General features: G+C 29.2%; 1 protein-coding gene across 1 annotated transcript in view; it reads left to right on the plus strand.

The window, feature by feature from the left end:
* LOC119676231 overlaps window positions 1-12,997 on the plus strand; it is an 87,257-nt gene that overhangs the window by 48,570 nt on the left and 25,690 nt on the right. The window lies entirely within an intron of this gene.

The following is a 12,997-nucleotide window of genomic DNA, read 5'->3' on the forward strand; positions in this document are numbered from 1 at the left end:
TTTTTTTTTTTTTTTCGTTTGGTACTCACTTTCAAAACATGGTACATTTTTGACGACCCAACTTTATTGTGGATATTTCCAATTAATTTTTTTTATAAATGCAACTTGGCACTATTTTATATTTTGTTTATTTATAACACTATGAAAAACACAGAACGAGAAAACAAAAAAAATTTTGGACCTTTTTTTACAGAAATGGTACCTTTTTAAACCAATTTTGGTACAGAAAAAAATTTTCAAGTGGCAACCGTGACTACACATTCATTGACTACTAATAACACTGACAACAATTTTTGATGTATTTCAATTAAAATTTGAGCAATTAGTTTTTTTTTAATTTATATTAAACAAAATTCAAAAATATTCCAACCTTAACCAACAATTAATAAGGGAACAATTTTTGCCTTAAAAAGAATTGTATAAATTTATATTTTATTTTATAAAAAGTTCAGAACAGGAACCATTTTAAATCCTTCGAGAACTAAAAATTTACGTAAAATTGTTAATAATTGAATTCTTTTAAAGACGTTTGATTTGGAGTATACCATATTTTATATTAATAGGTAATGTTAATTATAGTAAACACATATTGATATGTGTTTTCTTAACACTAACTAAATTAAGACAATGAACGACCGATGCTTTATAGAGCCACTAACCAAATTGCTAATTTAATATTATTCAAAAGTGCCGGTATTTGGACTTAAAATTTTAATCACAACATAATTTATATTAAATTTAACTCATATATATCTAGTGTTCAGTGAACAATATATATAGAAATATGTTGAAACTTAATAAGAATTACAAATTTTACAAGAATTTATACAAAAACAATTTACATATAATGGAAATTAAAAATTTCGACAAAATTGTTAATATTTTAATGTGTTGGAAGTGGCTACAGAGTTTAGCAAACACCACATATTTTTTATGTTTTAATGGGTATAATATAGTAAGGTTGGTTATAACAAATTCATAATTACATTCAAACTGACTTTTTTTTAACTAACTCTTCTAGAACAATGGACGATGCATGTCTGATGGAGCCACTAGCAAACTCATTTAATCAATATGCATATGGAGAAACACCACTCAAACTTCTCGTCAGCAAATAATTTACATTAAAATTAATTCAAACATATACAGTGTTTAAGAAAGAATTTAAAGAAAAACCTATTTTAAACTTAATGAGAATTAAAAATTCTATTTCTTTTTAAACTGCAATATTTCTCAATAATTGATGAGATAAAAACCAAAAGCAAGAAACTAAAAGGACCTTCCAACACTGTACCTTAAACCGAAAACGAATGTGGGGCACGTGACCTACTATTAGAAAACATAGGCATAGACAAAAGGGAAATAATGAAGCGGTACCAACTATTGTTATTTAATCTTCATTCTATATGAAAATAAAACATTATGACTTAATATATGATTACATATGTTCCCGAAATGTTTTTACAACTTCTAAAAACGTACAATAGATTGAATACTGTTGCATGTTTGAATTGCTTTATTCAAAAATGAATCCATATGAATAAGTATGTATAAAATATTAAACAATAGATTTGAATTGATTAGAAAAAAATTTTAATTATGAAAAATTTCCAATTACTGAGGTGTGTATTGCTTTTCTAAATTTTTCAGATATGAGTGATATATAAATCCCTGCTTTGTACAAATATTTCTGAACTCTATTGTAACAGACAACCACATAACAAAATGATTTAACGTCACCCATCAAACAATTTTTAAATGACAGCTCAACGGAATTGTTGAATGACAGGATATTTCTTTTGGTATCCTTGTTATTTAAAATTAATGCTATCAACATTTTAACATTTCAGTTGGATTGCTTGTGTTGTTGTTGCTGTTATTTAAGTTAACAGACAGAACGGAGTAAATAAAATGCAACTCTGAAACTGAATACTTGGGTAGAAATTGAAAATATAAGTGAATGAATGTGTTCAGACGAATAAAATGAACCACTGTTCAGTGGTGTTAAAAATATACATACATAAATATATATATAATTATATATACATATGTATATATATCTTATACGAAACGTTAAAATTGTGCAACTGAATTGCTTAGAAATTTCATTTAATATTTTCGGATATCTGTCTATAGTTCTACTGTTTTTATGAAAACCGAAAACTGAAACCATTTGTCTAATGCATTCAATTCCACTCTATTCTACCTAAAAAAAAAAACTCATGTGCACATATACAGGGTATTTTTCTTTAAGCGCATTGAATGTAGTGTTAATGCCTTCGACCAAGAAATGGAAAAAATACGTAGGAGAAGTGGTTATGTATTATGTACCTAAGAACAAGAATGCCATGGATCTTCCATGGATCTCACGATGTTTTTATTTTTAAGACCATTTACCTTCCGAAGTTAATGCATTTTAAGTTGAAGCACCCAGTTATGGGTGTATAACAGCGTGCACTCATAACAGGTTGCACTCTTAACACAATATACGTCACTCAAAATTCCAAAGCTTTTATTGTATCTCAGTTTGTAAGGAATTCAATAGTTACTATTAACTAGCTACTGTATATCCATTTAAAAAATTATTACGATATCCCAACAAACTACCTTGTACTATGGAAATATACATCAAACATAATAAGTGTACGAACATATTTGTATAGAACAGTGCCATAATCCCAGTACAAGATGAATAAGCAAGTGAATCTAAATGGTAACTATATCCTAATGCATATAGTCCTGTATTGTATAAGCAAATTACTTCTACTTCATAATATTTTACATCAATTTGTTCGTAAACTCAGCTGCACTCATTTAACTCACACATGCCTAAATGTGTCAATATTGATGCAGCCTACAGGATTCATTAAACTTGAGGTTGTCCATTGTTTTCATGTTATTTGCATGATGAATCTTTTAACATCTCGATTACTTGCAAACATTCTTCATTTACTTTTCATTCATTGTGCAATGGTCACATTTTTCAATACAAACATATATGCATTCTACACATATCCTATATCAGTACGTGGGGTGTTTCGTGTTAACGAACGGTGATACTGAAGATTTGTTAATTTCATGCTACATTCAATTTCACTGAAGATTATACAACTTTTATTAACAATTCACATTTCAAGGGATGTAAAAGATTTTAAATTTCACGATGAAAAGAGGAACGAAGTTTAAGAATACTATTATATCGTTGATTTTTTATAAAAGTTTTTCATCTAAAAGTATTTTTGATATTTAGAGTTATGTTTTTTTTTCTAATTATTCTTATTTTTTTTTTGTTGATTCACAAATGGACCAAACGCACATCTATCAATAGCACCACTTCATGACCTACAGACTAATAGACTAATAGGCTCACTTATACAGGTCGACCTATCTATCTAGCCAGTGACTTAGATTATGTTTGCTATGGGTCAAGCAATTCGAACTAATCTTGACTTCGTCTATTCCTGTCGACCTATGTTCTCAGATATATATATGTGATGAGTGCAGGTGGCAACCCTGTTTTTTGTTGGAGTTTGGCTGGCAACACGGACAATGGAAGAAAATCATTCGTAGAAAGGTGTTAGAGTTATCACAATTATCACTAAACATTATTATAATTATTACAATTGTCACTAATCATTATTAAATACAATTAAATATTTGTTATTATTAAACATAATCTTACATATATTCTCTTTACTGTCGGTCAACCAATTCTACATTCTAGAACTGTTGACCGTGTTATATGTCTTGTTCAATTTGAAATGGCAAACCATAGAGAATATAAGTCAACTCTGAATCAACAATATTATTTGCCACTAGAAACAATATTGTTAACTTAACTTTTCAAGTAAACCCTTCAAAAAAAAAACGCTATGTAATTAAGTTAAACATTAAGTTCGCAACAAATTTGTTAAAATAAATCAAAGTCAAAGTAAATACCAAGGGGTCGTGAACCGCTTAACTTAGTTCACAGCTAACAAATCATATCAACTAACCCTTATACTTAACCAATTCATATGCAGCATATTCTTGTCTAGCTCCTAGCATCTATGGTTTCGCCGATTTATGTATCCTCAACTGCAGAATAAAAACATTTAACAAGAAAACGCAACCAAGTAGGAACTCCTTTACATTTGGAGCTCCTTTGCTATTTTTGTGCTATTTTATTACTGGCTTTGTTGGTGACATGCTTATCTGCGAACTGCCATCGTAGGCAAGGATGTTGCAGCTCCAGCCGCTGCAACTGTCGTTGTTATCACAGCTAAGCCATCTCTACGCTACAAAATTGTATTTCATGCCATGCTTAATATTTTTTCCTTCTCGTATTTCTGATGTAATAAACTTTTTCGCAAGAGTGGATTTAAAATATTTTATAAATACATAAATTTCATGTACTGTGGTGGTTCGGTGTAACCAGCGCTATCTAATCCAGTGCATCTAAATTCAAGCAGAGTCCTCTCATAAAGCCTGCTACTCACAGAGTGCTCGCATTCTAGCGGTCGTGTGTATGATATATACCAAGTGTTTATTCAGGTGGATTTAGTATGTTTTCAGCAGTTATTGTTAATGTTAAGTATTACATTGTAAAATAAATTTTTCATCAACATAAAATAAATTAATTTTAAAACTATTACGTATGCTTTGGGAAAGTATTATATGCACATTTAATAAAATGAAAATGTAAAGTTTTTATGGAAACTTTATAACTTACGTTCTATAAAAATAGTAAAGCCAACCCACCAAAATTCATTTCACGCTTAGCAAAATATTCAAAATTAATTTAAAATGGAAAGTTGTGGTTTAGTGCATTTCACGTGGAAGTGCATCATTTTTAAGCCCAGCAAATTTAATTCATTTAAATTAACCACCTACGTAATTAGCAAAAATTTCATTAAAGCCATAATTTCATAAAATATGCATTCCTCATCGCAGTACTGCAGATATACTGTGGAAAATTTCGAAAAAAGAACTTCCTTTGAAAGTATCTGTAATATTCGAATGCCACTTGAATGCTAGAATATGAAATTTGTTATTTAATTATTTTATTATTTTAATGTTTTATTGTATTACGAAATTATTCAATTTCGCTAATAAATATTTTATTCTAAACAAATTCCGTTTAGGTATTAAATTTGTATTTTAGATTATTGCAGATTTATATGAGTATTTGACGATTAAAATAAATTATATTAAAAATATTTATTTCACTTTATTTCAAAATTTAATTAACTAAAAGTTGAATAATATTTAAAACACTTATAATATTCAAAAATTTAGATACTGCATTTAATAAAAGATGTAATTAAAAAGTAACGAAAATATTTAATTTTTACAAAAGATATTAAATAGATACTTTCATATTTATTTTCTCTTCTTCAAAGCAGTTACCATTTAATATTTTGCACTTTGCCATTGAACTTATATTAGAACGCCAAGACTTCTAATTATTTTTATTTTCATCCGCTTTGCCTTTTTAAATTTTTTATTGTGCTCACATTCGAAATGTGAATAATTGTTATATATATATTAAATCCTTTCACTCTTAGGAGAACCATAGCACCGAATTTTTCATAAACTCAATAAAACATTCTCTCTAAACTTTCCTATTAGATATTTTGCTTAATAATATCACCATTAGAATTGTAGTTGTCATTCCATTATATCATTTCTTCAAACATATATAATATGAAAATAAAATAAAAATATACAACAGCATTAAATAAAAGTGATTTGTAAACTTTTCCTACCTGTTTGATATTAAAAAAAATCGTATTAATGAAGTTTAAGATCCTAAGTTGTGTTCAGGATATGATTTTTCTATTTTTATTTCTGCAAAGTATGCAAGTGAAATAGCAGCCAGAATTGTCATTTTATATGAGTAAGATTATCAATAAAAGAAATAAACCTCTTTCTAAATATGACTAACTAAATACAAAGGATATCCAAGTACAACGTCTTACATATAGTATTAACAACAAAAGCTATTCAAAACATCTTGAAGTCTTCATCGTCGTCGTCATCATAAACATTTCAATCATCAGCTATTTTAAAATGTGCACCCATAATTGCCATATTGGAGATTTTTTAAGCTATTGTACCACCAAAAATAAGTGTTCGTATAACTCGCACATATTATAATCGATTTAGTGTGTATTTAGTATGAATTAAGTATGGATTTAGTATGTGAATTTTGTATGAGAAGTGTGATTTTACCCTATATTTTTATTGAGATAGACCTGATAATAAGCAAAATAAAACTGTCTTAATATACTTTTACTATCCACCAAATAAAAGCACAATTTTTGTTACCAGAAATACGATTCAAAACTTTGTTTCTTTTTCGAAAAACTATTCATTGGATGTGTTTTTTTTTTTTTTGTTTTTTTTGAATGTGTAAAAGTTGTCTTTAATAGAATAATTTAATTACGACACTTGGCACAGAGACCCGGTCAAAGCACATTAACTTGCAATGTGCATAATTAATCGCAATGAAGTTTTTGTTTCCACTTTATTGTCGCTGAAAGCCAATGGCAATATATGATATGCAAAAAACACACAGATAGACACATACACACATACTAATGCGTTCCAGTGGCAAATATATATGCATTTTAATAAAAGCAAATGCCAGTAAAGCCAAAATATTTGCATTCATTGCGAAGCGCATTTGCGTTTTTGTCGTTTTATGGTCGCAATGCGCAAACTACAAAATGCGCATTTGGCCATTTTGAATTTCAGAATTCGCCATTTTGTCTTATTGTTGTTGTTGTTGTTGCTGTTGTTTCTTGCCATGTCCATAGTTAATATTTTTTGTTGAACAGTTGTTAGTGTTGTTTTAGTGTTGTTTTATTGTTGTTATTCTGCTGATTGTTTTTGTTTGTGTTTGTGTTGTTGTTGATGTTGATTTTTACTCAATTTATTTATTTATTTTTTTTGTTGTTGTTGTCTTTTCTCGATTTCATTCAACATTTGCTTTGCAGCGAGCGAATTTTGGACTTTTTGCACTTCATCCAGCAAAATACGCGCAGCATTTTAATTAAGTCACATAGACACTGTCTCACAAACACACTCAAACGGACTCAAATGGATGTGGACACACACATAGTCGCATTGTCGTAACAAAATGCATTGGATTTTATGCATAAACACTGCTGAATTATTTGTGTAACTTCTGGTTTGATGTTTTTGTTTGACATTTTAATGCAAAAACTATTAAATTCTAGAGAATAAAGTTTTCACCAAATTTACTTTCAGTGCTGGTGCCACTGGATTTCAAATTAAAGCACACGAACATATGAAACCAGTATGGGATTTGTGGAATACATTCTAGCAGGTGTTTTAATGCAATTTAAATTTAAATTGCACTACCCGCAATGGTTTTTTACTACTGAAGTATTATTATTGTATAAAAATATATTTTTGTTTACTTTATTCACTAGAAAAAGTAAATTCACATTTTCTAAAAATGTGAGATATCAACCATCACAATTGTAAAGGAAATATATTTCAAAAAAGTATAAGTCCACACAGGAATCAAGATACCTAATGTTCTTTGAGTAGGCATTATATGATACCTAAACAGATGTCTAAATCTTTATGTGGTAAACTCTGTTTTTCACAAATCTAGTATCCGATGATCGAGTGTGTTGAAATATAAACATGTACCTACTTACTAACGTACCTAAAGATAATTGAGATGTTCAATTAGGAATATATTTAATTATCTTCCGATATTTAGTCAAGCGCATAAGCCAGAACTAATGTTTTATTATAATTATCAGCTCATTGTAAATTAGTGTTCATTTAGGCATATATACCGCAACAAATATTATGGTTATATTTTCCTTATAAATTATTGTGGATTTAGGCACATATGCCGCAAGAAACGCTCATTTAATAATAATAAGAACCATCTTCTCACTGGTTTAGTATTCATTTAGACACATACGCTGCAATGAATGTTATATTATTCTCACTGTAATTAGGTTTTATTTAGACAGATACTAAGCGACATGTGTTTCCTATGCATATCAACTTATTGCAAATTAATATTTCTTTAGGTGTATATAGCGCAATAAAATATCATGACAAAATGTATATTAACCACAGAAATAGACAAAATAAATCAGTACCTCACAACTCAACTCGTATAATATCATTTTATGCAGGATCATTTAACTACAATATTTGCCTTTATCGTAAACTGTTTAAAGAAGCTTACTTCTTCCAAAATGCAAGCACGGAGCCTTATAAATATTTTAATCACAGTAGGTGCCATATTGCTAACAGATATTCTCAAATATTCTTTGATATATTTTTTATGTCTTTTGCGTACCGAAGGTTTTATCACAGTATTGCATCGTACAGTATTGCAGAATTAAAACTAGATGATCAAAATTCAGTATTTTCTAAACCACTTGAGATATTGAAATGAAATTTTTTCGAAAATGGAATTTAATTTGTAAGTATTTTAATTCTTAAGATATAATATTGATCAGTTTATATAGTTTAAAATAACCGTGGCTCCCAACCAGTGGTTCGTGATTAAAAATGATCCGAAATCAAATTTAATAGGTATGGATATATAGTTTGTAGTATGTCCACTGAGACCTCACTTGTTAGAAAATAAGCATAAAAAAAATACCAAGTAAATTTATACGTATTTTATTGCCCCTATAATGTACCCATGCACTAATACAATTCATTATACATTATACTAGAGATGCATAGAGCGTGTTAAAATAACCATACAATTTATTTTTCTAATACCTTGTGATCCCTACAAAAAACAAAAATATTATAATGGTCCTTGTTCAAAAAAATATTGGTAATCACTGGTCTACACGAACAACCAAACAACCAGTTGATAGCGAAGATGTTGCAATATAACACAACGAAGGCACCCATTGGACTCATTGAGAAAACCACTTAAATCAAGCAGATTTAATAATTAGACAAATAATAATATATGGATACAAAAGATCGGCTTTTAGTTATATTTGTTTCAGTTGAAAAATGAATTCATCTTTTATCCGTAATCACTCAAAAGTCAATAAAGGATCACTATATACGTATCAATCACTATCTTTGAAATAATTACTTTTATCAGGAACCTTTAATTAAAATTGTATTATTTACTGCTTAATTATTTCAATTCATCTCATATCCTGTTGAAAAATATTACAAAATAATATTTATTAAAGAAATAAAATTTAAATCGCAATTTTCTGAATTTTAATGAAGCAAATATTGTATTTACACAAGGACGCAATTTCGCTTATAGTCACGAAATCATGTACCAATTTCAGTTTTGCTGGCACTTTATTAAATTGCGTTTTGCAGGACATTAAATATCGCATATTTTGCGAAATTTTGAAAATAATTTTATTGTCAAACAAAACTATGCAATTAGACAGAATATAACTGTAACTAACTGGTATGCAAAGAATGCAGCGAATGAATTCATATTACAAATAAAGCCCAATTAGTAACAAATTATATTAAAATGCATAATTTAGCAAACAAATAAACAAACATGTTTGCTCCCCGGGCGAGTGCAGTTATTGACGAACACTAATAGACACATATAGCCCATGGCCCCACCAGCCCAACAATGCATGCAATGAAACTGTGAGTACAAAACGTTCGACGGTTCCAACGATACGGCAGCATTAGGAGTTGAAATGGCAACACTACAGCTCTGACAGGAGCAAATTAAACATGAAATATTTAACTAAAAATAATAAATATTAAAAAAACAAAATTATGTATTAGAAGGCCTAAGTATATCCGGATATATTTGCATATGTGACCGCATGTGTTTTGTGCAATAATCAAATGCATGCAGAATTTCGAATAGATCAGAAGTACCAAAATTCCAGAAATCCTAACATTTTTAGCAAAAACCCAATTGTTTTGTGTAATTGAAAATTGCTGTCATTGTTCAAATACATGCGTGTGCGTGTGTATGTTTGAGTGTGTGAGTGTAGGTGAAGTAGGGAATGATTGTTCGATTGTGTCTATTTGTGTAGGCTCGTTTTCGTTGTATTTGCGGATACGGAAATTTGTTTATTTTATTATTGTTCAGCTATAATTTGTTGCTATTTGTTTTCGTTTGCAAATAAAGTTAATTACAGAACTAAACTTTTCAAAGGATTATGTGAGGATATGTGTATATCCCCCTCCAGCACGTTGCGTCACTGACGGATGCATATTTCAATAATATGTATTATGAGATATGGAATAATTGGGAGATATATTAAATTTAACCTAGCCGATATTAAGAGTGAAAACAAATCAATTTAGAGTTACGTTAATGGAATCAGATTTAATTTAATTTTATTTAATATATAAGTAAATAACAATATTGATAATATTTTAAATTAATGTAATAAAATACCAAATTGATGTAGTATTAACACTCTGAGATTCAATCTAAATATTACTTAATGGTGTGATTATATTAATTGGTTCCGAGTCAGCTGAAGTTAGGAACAATACTCTATTTCACCTTGTTAGTCACTGAGATGCAGTGTCCACAGTGGATGATGGATTCGCTAACAATTCAATAAAACACAGTAAAACACTTATAAAATATCCTCAACTACAACTGGAGCACTTTAGCAAAGAAACAGCTATTTCGAGCATAACTTTATCATCATTCCTAAGACTATGCTCTACCAACACGAACCAACCTAAATGAAAAGAAAGTTAAGACGACACGATGAATGGTATTGTTGCGTCCAGGACTTTTATTCCAAGGCCAGTTTGTAAGTGGAAAAAGTCTACTGTTTTTGGTTTTAGTGTCTTGGGATGCAAAAGATATTAGATTAGCTATCTAGGTAGAATATCTACAAATTAGGAAGCTGAACCTATTAAGTAATGTTTGAAGTCAATAACTGATTTAACGGACTTTAGTCTGATTCTAATACTTTCCTATCTATTAATTTACAAAATAATAAATTTAGTCTATTATTAAAGCCTTGTAGACCGATTTAATGCAAAAATTTACGAAAACAAAATAATTCACACTGTTCAAAGAACCAATATTCAAATTAGTGTATTAATTGCCTATTCTATGATGGTCTACGATTTAAATCGGTCTGACTTCTGCCTATTCTCATACCCTAAAAACCTTGCAGATGGAAAATAATATTCATCAAAATAAGAGGCAATAGTTGGTAAAGTAGAATATTTTACAACCTTTTCCGAAAACCGCGGCAAATATGTGATCAAACAACTAAAACATAATACTTACAACATAACAACATACAACATTAATGACAATAGACTGAAGCTGAAGCAGGTTACAAAGAAAAATAGCGACCATTACATCTAAACCTGTGTTTCTCAATTTCTGTCTTGAAAACATATTTTGCAACCCAGTACTTGCACTTATATTTATTAAAAGCTAAATTTTATTATCTATTCCAAAATTCCTTCAAATTAGTTAATAATTGATATCTAGTGTCCAACAATATGGTTAAGTTCGAATATTATTCAATTCAGTGGTATTTAGATCAAGAACATGTAGCTTTAAACAATTATATTTTATATATCAAAGTCAGTCACAAAAGATGAGTCCATTGGATATTGCCTTATGTACTATATTTACTTCGTTTAAAAAAAATACAAACACAAAAGCATCTCAACGCCACAATATAGTACTTTTTTATATATCTTCTCAATGCTGTGGATAATTTGAACGTATTATTAGCTCTGAGTTAGATCTTTCTTTCACCACGACCCATAATTTTTGTTCATTAAATTTCTTCGGCTTATTAGGTCCATTACAAAATTTTTAATTTTGAACTGTTGAAAACTGCTCAAAATATTGGCTATACTAACAGATGACAAAAAGTATCTCAATAAAATATTCAGTAATTGAAAGGAAAATCATTACTGCTTGTAGGTCGGGAACAGTATTATAGTTACGAAGAGATAACTTTCATTTACCCAATTTGAGTAATTTTCCATTGTTGTCAAAATTTTAAGTTAAACATTTTTTTTAAATGAATTCGAACATTTTCCTATTGGTCTTCAAGCTGACGTATGTCATGTATATCACAGCGCAGGTATTTCTAACTGCGTCTACTACCAGTATTTTCACAGAAACTCTATTGAATTCTAGTGAAAAGTATGTTAAAGACTCATTAAATATCAAGCTATTTGATTTGCTCCTCCTCCTGCTAGATTATTCCAATTCGGATATATTAGAGTTTAGCTGGTCTTTGGGCCAACAGGTCTCTTCTATTCTTTATAAATATATTATAGGTACTTTTGGTGAGTAGGTGAATAAGTGTCTTAATGAATGCTTTTTACATACCACTAGTTACGTTTAGTTAAATTTACGTTTCGTTAAATTAAGTTAGGCTATAACAATGTTCCAAAGAATCTCTTTATATCCTTTGTAACCTTTTAAAAGTTAGAGTTCTCTACAAATCCAAGGCTTTTAATAAAGCTTAAGATACTCTTTAAGGACCTATTCTACATTTAGATCTGTAAAACAATGTAGAGTTCATTTGAAACAGTTTGTATACATAGTCATGCTAAAGAGTGAGCATTGAAATGTGACGTTCTATGAAACTGCTAATCTTTTACTAATATTTTATAATAAAAACAAGGTCCACGATAAAAAGAGGTGCCATGGTGGTATTCGCACATCTAAATGTAATAGCCAAATCGCAACGAGACGGTAAAACGTAAGTGCAGACAATTGTATGTAACAATTGAAAGTATATTACTGATATGAAAACCTTTTTTCTATTGACCTATTGTAATCCGTTTCAAAACGTAGAGTTTTCTAAAAATTCGAGACTTTAATTAAAAATTAACATAATTTATAAAGGATTAGATAGATTAGATTTTATATATGGATGTGTAAAAGAAGGTGGGGTTCATGTGACCTAATGTTTATAAATCCAAATATGCTTTTTTTGGACAGATTCTGTACATAGTCGTGGTTTTATTTAGTAATTGAAACCATATTACCAATTGC

Source organism: Teleopsis dalmanni, chromosome 2, assembly GCF_002237135.1.
Source record: "Teleopsis dalmanni isolate 2A chromosome 2, ASM223713v2, whole genome shotgun sequence".
Classification (NCBI taxonomy): Eukaryota; Metazoa; Arthropoda; class Insecta; order Diptera; family Diopsidae; genus Teleopsis; species Teleopsis dalmanni.